General features: G+C 35.7%; 1 protein-coding gene and 1 long non-coding RNA gene across 2 annotated transcripts in view; one reads left to right on the top strand and one right to left on the bottom strand.

The window, feature by feature from the left end:
* The window catches only part of EYS (eyes shut homolog), a 1,764,056-nt gene that overhangs the window by 650,209 nt on the left and 1,090,547 nt on the right, over positions 1 to 23,300 (bottom strand).
* On the top strand, positions 16,268 to 19,850 carry LOC122238659. Its single transcript, XR_006217699.1, has 4 exons — positions 16,268 to 16,392; positions 16,550 to 16,679; positions 18,535 to 18,595; positions 19,625 to 19,850. It is a non-coding gene; the product is annotated as an uncharacterized LOC122238659 (long non-coding RNA).

Here is a 23,300-nt window from a genome sequence, read left to right on the forward strand (position 1 = left end):
CCTTTGGGAAATTTTTCACTGAATATACTGTTTGGGTCAAGTGGGGCCTTTATAGGAGCACAAAAACGCAGTCGGCAGACAAGGCACCCGGGGCAGGTATGGCTTCATCTTGGTCCTAGAAACTTATTTCAACACTCCTAACATTCCCTCTTCCCTGGCAACACAAGGCAACCGCAGGTTTCGGAATCCTCCCGGCTAAGTCTTACCTCCAAGCCTTTGTGCAGGGGGAGGCGTGCGGGGGGGGGGGGGTCCCTTTGACTGTACACTCTCCCCTCTCTCCAGGCGGGGGTCAGGGCGGGGTGAAGGTCAGAGCAAGCTGCATTTACCTGAGCCGGAGGCGCACCCACCACCACCACGGAGGCCGCCATTGTAACTTGTGGGTGGGGCCTGCGGGGAAGCGGCTACGGCGCAGACGTGATCTGGCCCAGGTGTGGGCCCATGTGAGAGGAATCACGGAGCCCCACACCCCGCGTCCCTGCAGAGAAGCCCGCCCTTCTCCTGGAGCTCTTCAGTTTGTCACCTCCCGCCCCACCCACGATCTTGGGGCCTCTGGGCGTTAAATTTTAAAATGTAGAGAAAATCATTGTGATTGTGGTGGCTATTTGAGCCATGTGGTGTTTTTATTTTACTTATTTTTATTAATGTTATTTTCAATGTTTTTATTTTTAAGAGAGAAAGAAGGAGCCACAGAATCTGAAGCAGGCTCCAGGCTCCCAGTTGTCAGCAGAGCGAGAGGCGGGGCTCAAATCCATGAACCATGAGATCATGATCTGAGCTGAAATTCTCTGCCCTACCGACTGAGCCACCGAGGTGCCCGGAGCCATGAGGCGTTTTTAAATTGACTTTTGTAGGCGGTGGCTGGGTGGTTCAGTCGGTTAAGCATCTGACTTCAGCTTAGGTCGTGACCTTGAGGTCCATGAGTTCGAGCCCCGTGCCCGGCTCTCTGTGGACATCTTGAAGGCTGAAGACTGCTCTAATTCTGTGTCTCCCTCTCTCTTCCCCTCCCCAACTTGTGCGCACGCGCTCTCTCTCTCTCTCAAATATAAATAAACATTAAAAAAATAAATTGACTTTTTTACTATTGTGATTTGGGCAGGTGTCTTTAGACTTTGGATGATGACTGCATAGTATTTCCATCATATTGGGTGCTATAAATAGAATGCCTTCAAAATTCTAATGTAGAAACCCAATGCCCAATGTGATGGTATTCAGAGGTGACACCATTGGGAGGTGATTATGTCATGAAGATGGAACCCTCATGATTGAGATTCATACCTTTATAAAAGAGATCCCCCAGCGAGCAAGCTAGCCCCTTCTGACACTGAAGTTACATGGAAAAGGCAGACACAAAGCAAGCAGATCCTCACCAGACCCTGAATCTGCAACTGCCTTGCTCTTGTACTTCTCAGTCTCCACAAATGATAAGTAAATTTTAGTTGTTTATAAGCCACCGAGTCTATGGCACTTTGTTACAGCAGCTCAAACAGACTAAGACATTGAGTAACATTGGCTTGTCATGCCCAGGTTCACAGGTGGGCCACCTTCCTAGACCTTAAAGGAAACACATGATAACCTTATTTTCATTAAGCAGAAGTGGCCACCTCTAGATACATACAGACTATGAATGCCTCGACCAAATGGGACTGATCCCAGGCCTAGAAAGCAAAGTCAGACCATGTTGATTCAGCAGGGGTATGGGATTCTATAAGGACTGCACTTTAACAAAGGGTACAAGAGTCAAAAAATGGCCATTGTTGCTGTTCATGAGTATCAGGAAGGGGAATCATGGCCTTGTGAGTTTCAACAAAGGGCCCACACCAAAGCTTTAGCTGGGTTAGTTGGTCTTACGTGCAGACTGCTGTGGCTTCACCTTAAACTACTTAGGTTTTCCTTATATATTTATGGTTAGAGCCAAGATATGATTATACAAAAAAGTTTACAGACAGGGCTTTAGGTATTGGTGAGCAGCATAATATTTACTACTTCAGACTACAAGGTGAATTATGACAATGGACACTCTAGTTAGGGTTTAGTTTTAAATTGTTAGTGCTTGGTCCAGGTAGACGGTATTGGATCAAGTGCCCTAAATTCCATCCTGCACATAGGTTCATGGGAGAATTCATGAGCCCTAGCCTCAGGATTAAGAGCTATAAAACTCTCAAACTAGTAAGTAAGTTACAAAGATATTAAAGGCAGAAATACAGTGCATCTTCAAGGATATTTATGGAATTAAGTTTCTGAGGAAAGAGAAGGGAGCCAGTTAGGAGGAGTATACATAGATCAAGGCCAGGGCTGAGTTAATTGTTATTCTGATGGGGAAAAACCCATAGGGTGTTTTCAAACAAAAATGTGAATGCTTTTGGCAGGCTCAGAACTTACCATTTTAAGATATGCAAGAAAAACAAATGTTAGGGCCACAAAGTAAAAGGAAAAAAAGTGTTGAGATCCTGGAAAGAAAATGCTGCCTCTACTGTGTTAGGAATGATAAGTGAGCAGTTTAAGAAGCAAGTTATATGCTACCTACTCAGCTGAGTAGTCCCCTAAGGAGGAAGGGAAGAACAGAGGGAAATGGTGAAGATAGAATCCTTTGAACAGCACATGACTTGAGAATTGGTTCTCACTCAGCCAGTAGGGGACACAAGCTTTAAAAGAGACAACAGCAGCTTACTTAGTTCATGACTATTTTCAGGATAATTCTCCCAGCTGAAAGACAAGTAGGGATGTTGGGAAAATTTCCATAGGAAGCATTTCCACACCAGAATCATTGATCCCAGTCACTATGGCATTGGACTGGTTATTTACTTACTTATGTACTAATTTATTTTAATTTATACTCAATAGACAACCAGAAGCAATTGTATAACTATTCATTGATCGCAAGAGAGGTAGTGTAAAAAAGCATTTTTTGTTGAGTTGCTCCTCTTTCCAAACTTAAAACTTAGCCAATGCCCTACAAGGCTGTAGAAGAAAACTAGGACCATTTCATAGTTTTCTATAATTATTTCACTTAGAAAATACTCTCATTGATTATGGAAGTTTAGTTGTGAGACCCAAGATTGCTAACTGCCAAATGTAACACATTATATATTAGATCAAGGAGAGGAAGGAAATAGTACATTTCTGTAGAATAAAGAACCCCAAACAGACTGAACTTTTTACAGTGAATCCAAAAGCACACATATATTAATTTGTTGGGTCTAAGTGTTACTGAACCAGACCATAGCTAGCCAATGCTTACAATTCATTAATTCATCAGTCAACACATATTTATATTCATGCATTCCAATTGTATAAATACTGTGGGTTAATATTTGAAGATGATAGAAAAGTTTGGGAGAACTTGAGAGAAAGTAGACCAAAGGAAATTATATGCTGGTTTTTAAAAAAGTGACAGCTGTTTAAACAGTTGCTTTTTTTTAAAACATAAAGAGGTTTTTGCTGTAACCTCTTGTTGTAATCAAACATGGTTAAGCATAGTTGCAAAGGTTCTCAAAATTTTATGGTTACAGTGTTTTGGAATTTTAGAAATAAAAAGATTGAAACGTGAAACTTAGACTGCTTTGTGATATGAAAAGTCATGTTTCAACTGGGTCAAGGTAAAGGCAGAATGAGGTTCTTTCTGTGGCTTTATGAAAGGTCATATCACAATTCTATAATCTTTTAGTTTTAAAAGGTAACTATTATTAGAGAAATAAAATATAGTACCTTGGGTTGTCTGACAACTTGCTTGACACTATTTGTCAATAACAGAGATAAACAGTTATGACATATTAATTTCCCCCAATTTTCAAGGTATTTTGAATATATTATTTTTAAATTGATAACATTTGTTAGTTTTAAAATTATTAGTGGAACGTATTTACTGCTAAGTAAACAGAGGTATCAGAGCACAATTATTACACTTAATTAATTGCTTACAAATTACCAGAGCAGCAGGCACATGGTTTGTATGCTAAAAATATGAACTCCAACCAGAAGCTGCCCCTGATTCTGTTTCTAAGGGAAACTGTGCCCCAAATGATCAATTCTGGAATGAACCAAAGGTCAACTTAGAATAATATAGAATCATAGGTCTCCAAGGAACCCTAAAGGGTTGGCTAATTCAATTCTCAGCTGCCTTCACATAAATCAGCCAGGCTTAATGAATGTTGGGAATATTGCAAGAAAGATATCTAGGCAAGGAGATGACCAAATTCCCGGGAGGTGGAATTTTCTCTTACATCAAGTCTACAAGTATTCTATTACAATTTACACTGACTTATCTTTCTCCAGTTAATACACTAGAGAATACAGGTCACTATAACAAATTACATAGCTGGGATAATCACTCTAGTTAGAAATTTCAGAACATTTGGTTCAAGGTTTCTTCCTCACCCTTAGTCTGAGCTCATATTCCATATAAGACAAATAAAAAGTAATGCAAAGATGTGATTTTCTACATTCTGTATCATTAAAGAATCATTTAACATTTGTATATAAGTTGGTCTACAGAGATTCACTAATAATTAAGAAATGTATAGTTGCAAATCCTTTTTAATGTTAAGCAGACATAAAATTTTTGAAGAAAAATTGAGAAAGACTATTAGAGGTGCCATGTCATATAACAGTTTATTACTTCCATTATTTGTGTTACTATAAACTGTTCATGTTTTATCTGAAATTATTTAGAAATGGCTAAAACAAAAAGGGAATAAAAAAGAAACTTTACTATTTCCTGAAATAGTAAAGGCATGTGAATCTTTGGGAAATATTATGCCATAGAAAACTATAACCACTTCTAATCTAATTGAATAATTTCCCTAGTACCACAGCAGTTGAATTATAGGATATTTTAATTAATATCAATTTTAAAATGGATATTAAAATACCACTTGTATTTCCTAACAAAATAATCAGTGTATCCCAATATAAATGTATCAGAAATAAAGGAAGAGAACACACAGCTATTAATCCTTATCTTATTCATTTCTTATTTTTAAAACATATTTAAAGGGGAACTACCATAAATAATCTTACAGTTCTATAATTCTTGTTTGCACTTTCCAGAAAACATATATATATATATATATATATTAAATTATTTTATATATCTCTGTACTAGACTGTAAAATTATATCTTTATAATAATCACATTTATATGTGTCAGTAAATAATTTTAATACCTACCATGTGTAAATGCAAGGAGTCAAAACCAAGAGAAACTGCAAAGTAGTTCTAGGCCTCATGAAATTTAGTCATGTCTCAGTTTTCCTGGAATAAATTATGCAAAATCTAAATCTATAGTTACCTATGTACTCCGTTTCCAATTGAGTGGAATACTTCAAATTATCAGAAGGCTTTATATGATTTTCAACATTTATTGCCCATGATATTTGTATGTTCAACCAATTATTTGTACAAAACATAATTGTTTATGATGGTATGGGAAAAAATGAAATTAACTCGGTCATAGTTGATTCATTTTGGTTATAAATATGTTAAAAAGCTGTAAAATTATTTTGACCTTTTTCTAAAAAATAAAATACTATTAAGAATGTGACATTTTTAGATACCACATTTGAAAAAATAATTTCATGATAATCCAAAATTATCAGTTTGTTCTCCAGAGGAATTTTCAATTACCATGATTTGGTAAAGTCTCAAGTCTAAGGCATAAAGTCAAGCAAGTATCAAGTGTCATTGCTTAACTTAGCAAGGCTTATCTTCCAGATCCAGACAGATATTGCCATCATAACTCTATGCTAAAGGTAGGTTCTCTCCTTTTACCTGAAGAGTGCCTATAAAGTCAAAAAGAGGAGTAAATGTTTACAGGTACAGTTCTACTGTGATTTGCAGCATTAGATGCCCAGATTACTTTGTTGTAACAGACTCTCATTATAATTAAATTAAACAAACAAGGGGCGCCTGGGTGGCTCAGTCGGTTAAGCGTCCGACTTCAGCTCAGGTCACGATCTCGAGATCCATGAGTTCGAGCCCCGTGTCGGGCTCTGGGCTGATGGCTCAGAGCCTGGAGCCTGCTTCGGATTCTGTGTCTCCTCTCTCTCTGCCCCTCCCCCGCTCATACTCTGTCTCTCTCTGTCTCAAAAATAAATAAACGTTAAAAAAAAAATTTAAAAAAAAATAAATTAAACAAACATGTATTTACTATCTATTATTTGTAAGGTACTATGCGATATGCAGTTGGAAAATAGATAATTGAACAAGAAATGATCCCAAAACCAAATTTGAGAAAACTCCCATACATAAATAATACAGGGCAGATTGATAATGTTAATAATAAAAGTACATTTTAGAGTGCATGAGAATGGATTCTAAAAACTATTCTATTCTATTCTAAACTATATTCTAAACTTCTATTCTAAAAACTATAAATATTGCATTGCCAGAAAGTGGTGGCCTCTTGATCCTCTTTGCATTTGCTATGACTATATTAAGCCATAGAATGCACATGTTTATTGGTTAGAATTGAACTGAAATCACTTAATATATCCCTTGTTTTATTATGCACAATTATATGAGAATCCTTTAGTCTTATTTATTTTAATCTTTCTTTTTAAAAAACAAAAATAATATTTAAGGTAAACCAAACCACCTTCTTAAACACTCACTGGCAGAAAGTAAACATTGTAGAAGAAACACAGAGCACACTAAAACTACAATCCTTTACCACTGTGCCCATACAGATTTTGGTATCGTTTCAGGTATTTACCTTCTCCGCACTTCTTTGTAACTGGAGGATAAAACCCAAGTGCGGTTGGAAGAAGTGATAATAGTTATTGTGATTTGTATGGTCCTGGCACAAAGTAAATTCTCAGGAATTATTTGCTATTATTAGATTTATTCCTATATTATCTGGTGCTTTAATTTGTTTCCTGGGATAGTAGAGCACATTTGAATTATATTATGGTAATGCTTTGAACGTTTTGATTGGAAAGGGATAATGATAGAAAAATTTCTATTTTATAGAAAAAAAGAACTGTGAAGAACCCAGATTTCTGTTCTTTAATTTTCAGTGTTCACATATTGCTTGCTTGTAAAAAGATTTCCATAGAAAAAGATTATAGAAAATGCAGTATAGGAAAGTATATTCACAGTTTTTACTTAAATTTATATTATTGTCTATAGACCATGGAAATACAAAGTCTGACTTTATAACACTATAAGTTAAATGGATTTCAACTATGGTTAAAAGTTTTCAAACTCAAATTTAGAAAACAATGGTATCTGGTAGTTAGATAACTGAGCGTTTTTCCCACAAACATGGGTATATACACTATGCACATAAATCTGTATAGTTTTCCAAGATGTAAATAAATCCATTTATAATTTACCCATGATAGAAAAATGTTTGCCAACATATTGAAAATATAAAAATTTAGTATAAAAATTCTAATTTAGAACCTACTAACTTCTTTCATTTTAGTTATTTGTTAATGCAATGTTTCTTCTATCATCTTAGATTAATAGACTACTATCACTTAATCAATTAATATTCTTTTGTTGTTTTTTGAAAACACTAATCGCTTCTCGGCCTTTTGGCTAAGATCAAATGTGAAAACTTATTAAGTAATAAGGCATACAATGCACCATTTATTTCCTCATCAGAATTTTCAGGATTTGGCTCCTAACATTAGATGTTTTTATATACCACTGGTTACATATTGTATATCTCCTTAGAAAGGTTGTTTCCTTTATGGATTCATGATTAATCTTTGGACTACACATGCTTCATGAAGAAGCTTCACTAATGAATAACATAATGACAGCAACTCTAGCACACTTTGGCACAGTCAGGGAAGGCAGTCTTCCAGCAAAGCTATTAATGTCAGAACTAATTTGGTTCTCAGAATTCTGTTAATTATTAGAATGTTTATTCATTTAAAAAAATCCCTGTTCCTCTCTAGCATGAACTGAAATTATGAATTAAGAAGTGAACAATAATTACCCTTCCTTCCCACAAAAGTGGGAATCTGGGGTCCAAGCTAAATTACAGTTCAGGGAGCCTGGCCAAGATAAGTGGGCTGAAGTACCCAGTACCACAGAAATCAAGGGAGTGATGGTACTGCAATTAAAAAGTCATACATAACAAGCTCAAGAGCAATGCAGAGAATCCAGACATGAGGCATTGGAAAAGGAATTTGAAGACATTTGATGCTAGAACATAGAGGACAGCCAAGTAGATGCTTTTAATTAGTGTATTTGCCTATCAACGCTGGCAGGGGCAAAACAGTTTAATCATTAAGTGCATATGGGGATTGCATTTAATTCTTTCATACTTCTGAGGAATTATTTAGAAAGAGAAGGAGAAGTAGAGGAGCAAGAAAAAGAGAAGGAGGAAGCTGGAAGGGGGGCAAAAAGAGACTAATGCCACACATAACAATATGATACACTAAAACTGAAGAGAAATAGTCCTGGGTTTGCTTTGGCTGCACATATGCTAAAATTGAAGAGGAAGAGTCCAAAGCTAATACATATTGAGTGCCTACTATGTGCCAAGCACAATATCATGTGCTTTAAAAGTTTTTCCCCAAGAAAAATACATGCCAAGTATTTCTTTCTTTCAGAGTAAATATCTGTAAAAAAAATATCATGGTGATTTGGCAATAGAAGGTAATCTTTAACTGCCTAATTTTACTACACATATCAATATTTTATATTACATCCGGAAAGTGACTTTTCTCTTAGATAACAAAGGCAAATTCCTATAACTCTGACTCCAAATATTTACACTTTTAACTGCTTTGTGATTGATGATTACAGGAACCTTTGCTGTTTGGTATGTATATCTTTCTAGCATTCAAAACAAGATGTGAATGCTTCAAATCATAAGATTACAAGGAATATTAATACAAGGCCTTTTTAAAATTCAAGACAGTGCAATAAAGTATGTAGTATTACTAGATATGAAATCACTAGACAGATGACAGATTTATAAATATTGAAAAAGCAACAGTACTCCTTAGATTTTTCTTTTTGGAATATTAATGACTAAAACATTGGGAACTGAGATTAGCATTAATGTTTGTACCACAGTGAAACGGACAATGCTTGGAAGAGTGCAAATGTTCTGCAAAAATTTTATCAATAACATCATTTTTTATTATACACAAATCTACACTTTTTTGTTTTGATTATGCATAATATATGGTGGAGTTATTTTAACAAAGGACACCTTTAAATTATATCAAAAAATACCAAAAGTAATAAAACATTTTAAATTAAACATTTTTTTATCTGATCTACAGAAACCCGATAATTTTTTCTACATTGAACTAATCATTTATTAGGTTGAAATGATTAAAATTAACTGGTGTTTTGAATGACGGGGTGAAGTGGATAATAATGCTATTCAGAATATCATCCAATGTGAGGATACTTTTTATGGGATTTATACTATTGTTTAGAAATAATTATATCCACAGATTCACAATGCAATTTAGTTTCAGAAAGAGGAGTATGTTTGCACATATAGTTTTGTTTTCTTAAAATGAAAAGTAACAAAATAAAACACAATTATCTAAATATTTAATTACCTGATAGAATTCAATTTATTGCAATTATCATTTCCTTGAGTATAAAACAAACTTCAATCCTTTTAGATATTTAAAAATTTTCAGAAATATTATTAATTATCCCATATGATAATATGAAAATGATTTTCCTTTTTATTAAAACTTCTATGCAAATAATAGCTAATAGCAAATACTTACTGAGACTTTTATCTGCCAGGTATGCTCTAAATACTTTTTTGACAAACTTCACATTTAATGTTTAATTTAATATTGGTAATCTACTCCATCAGATAGGTACCATTATCCTCTCCTTACAGATAAAACAAAACAAAACAAAACAACAACAACAACAGTAAAAAACCACCACCACAATAAAAACAAGAAAGAGAGAGCTTATGTATTTTCCCTCAGTTAACATATCTTGTGTTCCAAAGGCATAATTTATAACAAGAGCATGTATTCTTAAATTTTAATAAGGTATAACATGAAGGTGACTGTTCTGCAGATTTCTTATAAAACTAATCCAAAAGTTAAATATTAATATTTAGTTATTAAATATACACTTATATGGCACATGCTAATTTCTATTCTAAGAACTTCGCATTTATTAACCCATTTAATGCCAAGAGATGAAAAGCACAGAGCTTTGGTCCTGGAATGTACACCACCTTTATCTTACAGGTAGGAATACTTCAGCCACGGGAAGAGAAGCAAGATGCTAACTTTGATATTTGAGGAATACTAACATTATTGCATTACTTATTTTATGGTAGATAAAACTCACTTAAAAAAATTTTAATGTTTATTTATTTTTGAGAGAGACAGAGACAGAGCACGAGCAGGGGAGGAGCAGAGAGAGAGGGAGACACAGAATCTGAAGCAGGCTCCAGGGTCTGAGCTGTCAGCACAGAGCCCAACTTGGGGCTCGAACTCACCAAGCGTGAGATCATGACCTGAGCCGAAGCCGGACGCTCAACCAACTGAGCCACCCAGGCGCCCCCAAACTCACTTTTTTTTAATTGACACATCAATTAGTTGCACACAGACTGTGATATCCCCAGTATCAGAAATGAGAAAATGAAGGATGTGAAAGATGAATTGATGAAATGTCATAAATACAATAAGTAGTAGGGCTGGTGGCTAAAACCCTGTGTTCATTCTCTAAATCCTAAAGATCTCTTCCAGGAAAGCTTTAAATACCCATAAATCGTTGTTTAAATTTCTTCTTGTAGCCATTTCTAAAAGCCTATCAAGTCTCTGAGACTGTGCTAGGCCCTTGGAACACAAAGATAAAGATGTTCCCCTTTGCTTAGACAGGGGAATCTGAAGTCCAGGTGCATGCCTGTCCTTGTGTTCTTTTCTATTCAGTATTTGTCTTGAACAAGAGTGTCCTGGTCAGAATGATAAACTCTATTGCTACCCTGTTTGAAAAGCCAAGAATTTAATCATTATGAGACAAGGACTTACTTTTAAATTTCTTAAATATTATCTGGAAGAATGTGCAAGGTACCACGTATATGTGGAAGAGCACTTAACTCTATCCAGGGAATTACTGGAAAGACCTACAGCTGGGGTGCAGGCTTACAGGCTGAATGGGACTTCATCAGGTAAGTAGAGTGACAATAGACATGGAGAAGTGATGTAGAGAAAGGCAAATAAATCAGTATGGTTGATATATTGCAGACGTAGAACAAAACGGAAGAACTGATATGGCTCATGCTGAAGTTTTTAGTAAATGCATGCTCTGCTTTCAGCATAGTTCTAGAAACTGAGCATATAATGATAAAATGGAGGGAACTTACTCTCCTGTCTGGTAATGTCATAATGCAAGTAAATTAAAGAAGCATTTGGTATTAAGGAGGGCACCTGTTATGATGAGCAATGGGTGTTAAATGTAAGTGATGAATCACTAAATTCTACTCCTGAACCCAATATTACACTATATGTTAACTAACTAGAATTTAAATAAAAATTTTAAAAGAAAAAAAATGAAGGCAACAACAACAAAAAGAAGCATTGGAAGGAGACTTAGAAAATATTAGTAGACTAGAATAGAGAACCTAGAGAATTCTGTTGTAATTGGTGTTAAGAAAATATTTTGCCACACTAATCTATCTATGACTAGAGGACTACTTTGAACATTGGAAGACAAAAAGGAAGACAGACCTTTCTTTTTGTTTAAACTTTTTATTTTTGAATCAGAAGGCTTTACCACTTAATAAACAGCTAATAAAGTAGCAAGCTGCAGCAGGTATGAATCTAAATAAGAAGTAATATAAAAACCAATCAGCAGAGCTACAAATCATAATAATTAAATGTATGGAATAGTCCAGAGGGACTTTCCAGGAGCCCATAAAAAGAGAAAAATCTCACAGCCAGAAAAGGGAGGCAAGGTTATAAATCAGTATAAGCAAAGACCAAACTGTAGATTAAATTGCAAGATAATAAAAGACAAAATTAAAAAAAACTACTTTATGATAGAAATGTGGACAATATTAATGAACAATACTCCATTAAAAAAAAAGCTATTAGGGGTATCTGGCTAGCTCAGTCAGTAAAACATCCAACTCTTGGTATCAGGGTTGTGAGTTAAAGCCCTACATTGGGGGTAGAGTTTACTTAATAATAAAAAAAAGAAACAAATATTTCAATATTGCTAAGTCCCTTTTAACAACCCCACATTATTTATGAGACCAGGTACTTTATCCTATTGCATTCTATCTTCACTGAATTGGATCACAACAATCTGATTATAGTCAATATTGTAGCAGAGATGACCAGAAAAATTCCCTTTCATCCTACACTTAACTTTCACATTTCTTCCCAATTAACGTCTGTCAAGAGACACTGAAAACAAAATAGGTCTTTTTACTTCTTTCCAGAACAATCTTCTCCATAACACAAAGGGCCCATAATCAGAACCCGGATACTAGGGAAGTCCACTGTTGCCAGAGGGGTGAGCTGCCACTGAAGGAAGGTGCTGTTTCAGCTCATTTTGTGAGATACATGGCCAGGAGACGCTTCAACAGAATCTGGTGAAGCTAAATATTTTTCTACACTCACATGTAACAAAGATGATTTCCTGCACTCTATGTATAAAATTCAATTGGTGAATTGAATATATTTCTGTGCATTCCATCCTCACCCCATTACTAACAAAAGAAGTTCTCTTGTTCTCTTGGGGACTGATTTCCTTGCCTATCTCTCCTCCAGTCATTCTCCACAGAGCAGCTAAAGTCATCTTTTTCTTTAATGAAATCTGATCATGGAACTCAGTTGATTAAGAGTTCCATGAGTTAATTCATTACTTCTTGTGGAACAAAGTCCAAATACTTAGATATATTCTCTGACTTTTACTACCTGGTCCCCCTGGGACGTCTTTACTGATATCCTAGGCACTCCTTACAGGACCGTATTCTTCGTTCTTATACTGTGTACCACAGAGTTATGTCATTCTTATTTCCCTCTTGTTCTTTGTTTTTGCCATTCTGCTACAATTTCCTTTTATTCACTCCTTTCTCTTACATTTAGCACTTAATGGAATCCAAATAAATTGCTATTAGTTGAGTGAATAAATGAATGAGTGAATGAAACAAACCTGTCTTTAACTATGGCCTGGTTTTGCATGAAACCTTTAGTCCTTTTATATCTCTAGTTACTCTTAGTGTAACTGGATTAGAATGAGCCCTATTAAAATCAGGATGTGTGGCCTCAAATCCCAATTTCATTGTATGTCTCATGAGTGTTGTATTCTTTGTCTTCTCTGGGCCTACTTTCTAATCTACCAAATGAATGGTTTCCTTACGGAAGAGTTCTAAGCATCAAATATGGTTAATGTAGGCAGGAACTCTTGATAACTTAGGTAAATATGTCAATTTCTAAGACACTGGTGTTGATTATTCTGTTACTTCTCTAAAACTGGTTAATCCTGATGTGATTTATGTGATGTGCTTATAAATCATTGTCACATGTAAGACAGCAGAAGTAGCTAGCTTCTCTCAATAGCTGAACAGATTCTTATATAATTTTAATGCTGAGATAGTGAACAGCAGATTGCTTAGGAATCCTTTCCACTCTGCTGTGGGCCACACATACACAGGTCGGAGTATAATTTCCATGAAGCCAGGAGTACTAAGCCAGGCATCTCAGCATCTTTGTCAAGTTCCAGCTCTATGCTAGCTTTTCTGCACGTGCTTTGTAATCATAGATCCTAACATGACATCCTAAGAGAGGATCTCAGTGTAGGCTTGGAAGATGACAGTAACTTAGAATCACATGTGCATCTGTGGCAGGAAAGTCAGGTCTTGAATTAGGCTTTAATGATACAAATGATTTGGATAGAGTAAAATGGAAGCTAAAGGGCATTCCAGGTCAGAAAATCTCTTAAATGAATCCTACCTTTAGAAAAGAAAAGCCAGTGGGAAATTAGACAAACTAGATGTCTGCTACGGTGGCATCAGCATTCCTTTATTTGCTTTGTAGAATGGCCATCATGAGGTATTTATAAATACTGAAAATTCAGTAAAAGATTTTTAGTTTTTTGATACTGAGAAAGTGGTCACAAGGGAATTCTTTGTTTTGAATTAAAAATCACCCTTTTTTTATGAAATTTCAAAAAGCTAACATCCTTCCCTTGCTGTTTATTCAGTTATCTGCTTGCTGCTGCTTACTGGTTCTATTGCAGGCCGAGTAGTTAATTTTTAAGGCACAACGGCTCCAATTTAATTTCCTTTCCCTCATTTCACTGATGACATAAAGAATGTCTCTTTGTAAAAGTGATTTTATATCTTCTATGGTAGCTGCCTCATACTATTATGTAAGTTGATGCTAATTCTAAATAGATCTGTCTCTTTAAGTGAGTTCCGTCTTGTTTCTCCCTCCTCTTTTGCCACCTATTGTATATTTGCTTTTGTCATTATTTGAGCAATCATTTAAAAATCATTTTGGATACCTATTGTTCCTTTTTTTGCCATTTTCAGAGGAATTATAATGTTCAATGCTATAATTATAAGCTTTCATGAAGCCAAACACATTTTTAGATATTTGTGGCTGCTACTAATTTCCTTTTAAAATTATGCCACATGGTTATTAGTTTTAAACTCTTAGTTCCCAACAAGTCTATACTTTTGTTTTTGATTGGATTCTCTATTTTATAAAGTTGCCCACATAACTTAGAAATCTGTTTGTTTGCATATTCTAAAGGATTTATAACATGTTAGACAATGAATATTGAAATGGATTATTTTATTATGCTCAATAATTATCACTTTATAATTCATCATCCATTTCCACTAAATTCTCAGAGGTGCCTTAAATTCTAGTTCAATAAAATATATAGTAAAGTACTACTAGTATTTGCCAAACACTGCAACAGGGATAGTAACAAACCCAATGAGAATCTCTACCCTCAAGCTTTATTATTTATTTAGAGGGCAGCACAATAATAGTTATTCCACTCGCACATGGTGTATACTGAACACAAAATCTTGTCACAGGGTCCTATGATTGCTTTGAAAATTTCATGAAGGCCTTATCTAGTCAAAAGGGATTCTGACTCTAATCTTGTTTGAGCCTATTTAAATAGCAGCATTCTTCATTCAAAATACATAACTATTTTTACACACTTCTAAATTGAGTTGATGATCTTACTTTAGAAGAATAGATAGAATTTGGATATTTTGCATGGCTGAGGAGTTACAGAATGCATTTCAGGCAAATGAAAAAAACATGAACCCAGAAGCAGGATGGTGATTGCATCACACAGAAGTGTGATTGCAAGGCAAAAAAGAACCCACTGGCAAGAGTAGGGTGAACAAAAAGGTTGGGGAAAGGATTCATAGGTCAAAATAGAAGAAAAATATAGCATGGAAAGTAGGAATAGATTATGCTGAAAAGTTTAGGCAGAGGGTAACATAGTGAAAAGGACGTGGATGTTAAATCTCAAAATGAGCAGGTGTGATAAACAGATGGGCAATCCAGCTTGCACCTGTAACATCAACATAGGCATGTTATGATGGCGACGAGGACTGAGGTTTGGAAGTGCTAGTGTGAAGGAGTGACTGATGAGGGTTTTTCGTTTGTTTGTTTTCATAAATAACAAATCTTAGGGGCACCTGGGTGGCTAAGTTGGTTGAGCATCTGATTCTTGATTTCAGCTCAGGTCATGGTCCCAACTCATGGGTTCAAGCCCCACCTTGGGCTCCTTGCTGAGCATGGAGCCTGATTAATATTCTTGCTCAATTTCTCTCTCTTTCTAAAATAAAATAAATAAAATAAAATAAAATAAAATAAAATAAAATAAAATAAAATAAAATAAAATAAAATAAAATAAAATAAAATAAAAGTAATCTTAGTACCTTTCTTGTCAAAGGTAAGCAGAAGGAAGATGAATCAAAACAATTGTCAGATTTTAAGCCAGCTTAAACAAGAGTGGTAACGATATACCTAGAGACAAGGGCATTGAGAAATGCATTTATTTAGAGTCTGGGTATAGTTGAAGGTGAAATCAAATACACATTTACTTTTTAAAAAAATGTTTTAAGATACTTGCATTCTTTATTTTTATCTGTGGCAGTTTTTCTACCTTTCTGCCTTCCAAGCAGCACATCATTATCTTTCATAAAAATTACTGACATTTATTAATTTATATATTGTTCTAAGTGATTAATATATTTTGACTCGATTTATCCTCATAATACTCTATAAGATAGTTACTAAATTATTATTATAAAATTTTACAGATAAGGAAACTAAAATACAGAGAATAAAATGCCTTGACCAATGTCACAAAGCTAATAAGTTCTGGGGACAATTTTCAAACTCAAGTGGATTCTGCTCTTATCTACTGTTATATACAGCTTCTCTCACCCCAAATATCCAGGTTAGTATAACTAAGTTGCATTTACTCTACCTCTTTTAGCTCTACATCCTTTTGTTTCTTAAGTATTACGATTCCATCATTCATTTCCTCTTCATTTCTTACTCATACTGTTACACCAGACTCACAACTGATCTCCACTCCTTTGAATTTTTCATAGTTCAATGAATCCTCTATACTGGAAAACTGATCATGCTCTACTCTCACATTGAAAAACTTTCAGTCCAGTAAACTTTATTTCAATCCAGTGAACTTCGAAGTGAAATATGAAGTGAAAATAAGCATGGAAGGTAAGATCATAGTCTGTCTATCTATCTATCTATCTATCTATCTATCTACCTATCATCTATTTAACTTAATTTCCCAAAACTTCCCTCAACAAGTCTGCTTTCCAAGCAGAGACTCAGCGCCACTCTGAGGCTGTGCATGATTTTTATACCTCTTGGCTTTTGCATATACTAATTCAACTGAGCAGATTATTTCCATGGCTAACTAGAAAACCCCTGATCAACTTTCATGCTTGTAAAATATGCTGTGTTTGAGCCAACAATTGTCTGGGCCTAATTTTGTTTGTATGTTTAACACTCACTTGGATTCTCTATTGCCAGGCCATGCCTGTGCAATAGAATGCACTACATCAATTTAGGAGTGAGACTTTCACACAACTTTAGTCTCTCCTGGCTTTTTTTTTTTTTTTTTTTTTTTGAGCCAAGCCAGAATAATCTGCTCACATTCCCCAACTCATGTTTGTCTTCTTTGTGGCTCCTGTCTTTGTACTTACATGTATGACTTTTGCATGAGGTCCTGGTACCACCTGCAAAATCCCTTTGGCTTCAGAATTTTATAGGTCTCTAGGCTCTTCTCTCCAATTAAATTGTCCAAGTCTCCAATCTTTAGAGCTCTACTTTTGCTATGTAACCATAATTAGTGACATGTTAATTAGATGAACAAATCCTAGCTACTGAGTATATTAGAAAATCTGCTATTTCTTACAATTTGAATATCTGATTAACTCATCTAAAATGCAGAACTATTTGAAGATGCCTTTGAGGAATTATGATACTATCAGTAAACACAGTCATTTTGCTCTATTGCAGCAAAGTTGCACAGGGTAACATTTACTGTGATTTAATAACAAGAAGTCAACAGGTAATACACTACTTTTAGAAAAAGTAAGGTTAAAAATCAGATGACAAAGAAAGTTCACATTGAGTGAAATAATGTGCTGTGATGAAAATAAATTGAATAAGAGGATGAAAATAGATTTACTTTTTAGCTACATTCAATCATAATATTTCTCTTTTTTACCCCAGAACATCCTGTATACAGATACTGTGTACGAGTTTTCTTAATTTTTTAAAAAACATATTTTTAACATTTATTTATTCTTGAGAAACAAAGACAGAGTGCAAGTGGGGGGAAGGGCAGGGAGACACAGAATCTGAAGCAGGCTCCAGGCTCTGAACTGACAGCACAGAGCCTGACGCGGGGCTTGAACCTACCAATGGTGAGCCGAACCTACCATGACCTGAGCCGAAGTTGAACGTTCAACTGACTGAGCCACCCAGGCACCCCTCTTAATTTTTTTTCATGTTTATTTTTGAGAAAGAGAGACAGACAGAGCATGAACAGGGGAGGGGCAGAGAAAGAGGGAGACACAGAATTCAAAGCAGGCTCCAGGCTCTTAGCTGTCAGCACAGAGCTCGAGCATGACCTGAGTTGAAGTCGGATGCTCAACTGACTGAGCCACCCAGGTGCCCCTCTTAATTTGTATGTGATTACAAATTAGGATAAGTTGACACAAAATGTAATATTTGTAATTTTTAAAAAAGTTTACAGTGGGTGTAGATAAATGTGAATAACCACATCCAACAATTTCCTTTGAGGTTGTGCATGAGAAGACATATTAGCCATAATACAAAATTATATTCAAAGTTGAATCTCTGGAGAACAAATGAGGACAGAAAGTTGAAAGTTATCAAAGCTTTTGAAACTATAATTTACACAATTTTGAATTAAGTTGTATGTCACTTGAAAATAAAAATTCAATTACACATATATTTTGGCATAATAATTTAAATTATCATTCACATTTGGCCTTGCATCATTATCAGTAAACTTCATTTTGTAATTTGTCTTTTTCAGATGATGGTTGGTTACCAAGAAGAGAACCCTACTCAGATAAGCTCAAGTAAAATAGAATTTGGTAAAGATCTGCAAAAACCCAGGAAAAGATGAATAGTCAGGCATAAAGTGGAGAAAATATGGGTGGTCCTAGAGACTCTAACAAGAAAAGACCCTGGGCTACTGACTTAATACATTCTCCTGTCACCCTCTGCTCTTTGGTTTTTATCTACCTCGTCTTGTTAGATAGAGGTCAACTCTAGTTTCAACCCAGCATACGTTTTATTTCAAATATCTACCATCATTTCACCAATTAAACTATTTTTCTTAACTCTTGTGGGTCAGCAGCAAGAAAATGGCTTTCTTGGCTTTAAGTTCAGCAATCAGTTCATACAGTAGCCTTAGTTTCCTTAGGAAGAGGGTTTACACTAGAGTAGATTGATCTATATATCAGCCACACAGCTATAGTCATTAAGGAACATTTTATAAAAATTAATTTTGTAAAATATTGCATAATTCTATTTGTTTATTGCAATTTATAGATATATGCTATCTACATTTACTTTATTAATTGACTCATAGGTATGGACCATTAAGGAGATTTTTATTTTTAATGTTTATCAAGAAATGTTTAAATAACATACAGAACACACACACACACACACACACACACACACACACACACACACACATCAGTTCATGGCCCTTAAAATCAATGAGCTGTCAATAAGAATCCATGTTGATAGATAACTTTCCATTTACAAGTATAAGAATTCTATCGATTACTACCTACAGATGAAAAATAAACTTATGCCTAGTTAGAATTGTTGTAGAATATGGACTGACCACATGTGACATATGCAGATCTTGAATGTGGAAGACGTGTAGACATAAAAATGTGGAAAAATTATCTAATGTTTTTACCATATTACTATTCTGAACCTGTTGATTTTATTATTTGGACTATTTTTATATTATTTTACATATTGCTATAACTGATGATATTAATATTTCAAGCCCCAGACTGTTATGTATAAATACATATTATATAGTATGCAATTGGAAAAGTACTTTATGATTTTGTGATGACCTTAATATCTACCTCTTACAGGTTGGATTGCCTGGGAAATGGATTCTAAGATGGAGATGACTATGCAAGAGGTTTATTGGGGAGCGATAGTGGTGTCAACATCTGTGAAAGGGAAGCAGGACTAAACAAAGGAAAAAAATGGGGGCTGTTATGTGTTCTCAGTAGAACCCCCCACAAAAAATATGGAGAGTTTTGAAGTCGGAATCACTCTTTAGATTTGCACCCAGTTGGGCAAGGTGCATACACCTTGGAAAAGAAGCATTAACCCTTCAGTGAATGAGGGTTGCCTCAGGACTGAAGCTTGACCTTAGCTGAAGCAGCCCTGTGATCTCTAGAAGGAGCTGAGAGCTGAGAGCTTTTTGCCCCATGCCCACAGCAAATGCAGGAGTCTGATTTGCATTCCTGAAGAGGAATCTGGGAAGCATACAATAACCACTATACCGATTGTTTCAAAATTATGAAAGGCAATTATTAAAACTTCAAGTAATAAAAATCAATCCAAAAGGTACATACATTCCTCTTTTTTTTGAGGGCGGAGAATGGGGTGGGGGGTGGGGTGGAGAGAGAGGGAGTGTCTTAAGCAGGTTCCACACTCAGCGTGGGGCCTGACCTGGGCCTCTATCTCACCATGGTGAGATCATGACCTGAGCCAAAATCAAGAGTTGGATGATCAGCTGACTGAGCCACCCAGGCGTCCCTACATATATTTCAATGTTCACTCTATTTGTAATTTTAAGTAGTATACTTGTTACCCATATTATATAGTTCTAGTAGTTTAATAATTTTGAATTAAATATCCCAAATGGCTTATATTCATGTAAAATAATTATTTTTTTTTTGAGAGAGAGACAAGAGTGTGAGCAGGGAAGGGACAGAGAAAGAGGGAGACACAGAATCCGAAGCAGGCTCCAGGCTCTGAGCTGTTAACCCAGAGCCCGACACAGGGCCCCAACCCACAAGCGACAAGATCATGATCCAAGCCAAAGTTGAATGCTTAACTGACTGAGCCACCCAGGTACCCCATGTAAAATAATTAAAATAAATACTCTAGGTCTCTTCTGTTTAATAGGACATTTGCAAAATGTTATTAATTTTGAGACACCACAGTTTTCCTGCTTCATAATACTTACCTATTTACTCTTTGATAAGTCCCTAGCAACAACAAATTTACATTAACCCTAAATTCAAGAAAATATCCATAATATAAATATGAAACTGCATTTAAGCTAGCATTCATGCACTTGTTAAATTTAAAGACAAGCTTAGAATTTGTATGGAAATGATTTTATCTTTCCTTGCTAATCAATGTCTCAATTTTATTTTTTTTTAAGTTTATTGATTTTGTGAGAGACAGAGAGAGCACATGTGGGGTGGTGGGCATAGAGAGAAGGGGACAGAGGATTCAAAGTGGGCTCTCTGCTATCAGCACAACGGGGCTTGAACTCACAACCATGAGGTCATGACCTGAGCTGAAGTCAGATGCTTAACCTCCTGAGCCACCCAGTGCCCCAATATCCTGATTTTAAAAAGCTTAATCACACATTCAAATCATGTGCATTTCTCAGAGAAGGTATTGTATAAATATGGCAAAATTGAACTGTGTCAGTTAAATACCAATGGTTGTTAAAATATCTTCACCATGCATATAAAAAGGGCCTGTGATGTTAAGTTTATTATATCGATTAGCCCCAGTTTGTTATGTTTCAAGTAGTACGTTTTTCCCTAGGAATGAGCTAGTGAATGATGCATAAATATTTTCAAGTCAAAGGCAAAGTGAGGTGAATTGTTATTGCAGAGCCGTAAATGGATTATTTTACATTCTCAGAGCATCCATCAGAAAGAAAACTGTTTTAGAAAACCAATGTGATTGTGTCAAGCTGATGGGACTAAATTGGCCATGGCAAGGTTTTGTCAGTGTTTTTGGCTGTTTTCATTATTGATTGCATAACATTGATTACGTTAACTGTGCAGAGCTCCAATTTGCTTATTAAGTTTGCTAAAATAACAGATTGACATTGGCAGAATTTTTTTAAATTTGAGTTGCTCAAGAAGAACTTATTTCTCATTATTTGGGGACAATCTTGAAAACAAAATGTAATTCCTCCCCCCCACCGCCAACCTTAAACTCTAGTTTTAACTTTTTATTTCTTCATTTAATTGCTTGGAAATTTAGAAAAACCCAGTCATTAATATTCCAACACTGATAGAATATCTATATATTCTTTTTTTAACGTTTATTTATTTTTGAAAGAGAGAGACAAAGTGTGAGCAGGGTAGGGGCAGAGAGAGACACACACACACAGAATCCAAAGCAGGCTCAGGCTCTGAGATGTCAGCACAAAGCCCAATACGGGGCTCAATTCAGGGACTGTGAAATCATGACCTGAGTTGACATCAGACGCTTAACCTACTGAGCCACCCAGGTGTCCCAAATATCTATCTATTCTAAAAACAGTAGTGGATCATTAAGAACTTATATTAAGATAAGGGGCTAAATGATGATAGAATATCCTATTCTAAGAAAATAATGAGTAGCATAGTGGCATGTTTGTTTTTAGAGAACGAGAGAGAGAGAGCGTGCAAGCTGGGGAGAGTGGGCAGAGGGAGAGACAGGATCTCAAGCAGGTTCCATGCTCAGAGTGGGGCCCAACATAGGGCTTGATCCCATGACCCTGGGATCATGACCTGAGCCAAAATCAAGAGGCAGACACTCAACTAACTGAGCCACTCTGTTTGTTTCTAAACAATGCTCAACATTAATGAACCAGGGGGATAAATGTCTATCCCATTTACCTTGTAGTATCTTGGGCTGTTAAATACTGAAATAAGTTATGACAATTGAAAATATTAAAAAAACAGCAATGAATTATTCAGGTGGATCATACCTAAAAACCAAGTCCATGGTTTCTTTCTGCAATGCAGTCTCAGTCCCATATTCTATGTGATGTGTGATTATGATTTAGTGGAGGGAAAAAGCTTCCAAGAACTTCCTCATTAGAAAAAGATGAGAATAATGACCAGAGAAAGGTGGATTCCTGTTAACTGAATATGCCATCTGGGAAAGAGGGAGTAGGTCTTGGTCCCTGCCCTGATTTCTGGGTATTACTCTTAGATATCCAACCTTTGGAAAGAAAGAAGTTTTGACAAGTTTTAATGAGTGAAATCTAAATAAACATCATTGGTCACTGTTAAGAAGATTCTGAGGGTATATGTAGAGACCCAGGTTTCCAGAGTATGTGTGTGGAGTGACTTAACATTATCATCACTTGGCTGATGAGCATCCCTGGCATAAAAGGATAAGAAGGCAAAACTTCAACTTGACCCTCACCTGCCTTGTTCATGTGACCCTGAAGACCCTGATGTCAGAAAATCAGAATGCCAAAGTGACTTTTGCACACACTAGCTCTGGGACTTGGGCAAATTATGTACCCTTTGTGCCTCAGTTTCCTCATCTGCAAAGAGGTGATAATACAGCACCAACCTTATAGGGTTGTCACAAGTATCAGATGAGTTCATATGTGTTAAGGGTATACAACAGTACTATGTAAGCACTTGTGAAACTTCCTACATCTATGATTATTTTCTATTTGTGTTAATGGCCCTGTGCAGCAGAGGTGGGTATATGAGTGGTAGGACCAGAAGTTTAAAAGTGAGAGAACCAGGCATAGCCTGGTCTTCTTAAAAGATTGAACTTTAA

This window comes from Panthera tigris, chromosome B2 (assembly GCF_018350195.1).
Source record: "Panthera tigris isolate Pti1 chromosome B2, P.tigris_Pti1_mat1.1, whole genome shotgun sequence".
NCBI lineage: Eukaryota > Metazoa > Chordata > Mammalia > Carnivora > Felidae > Panthera > Panthera tigris.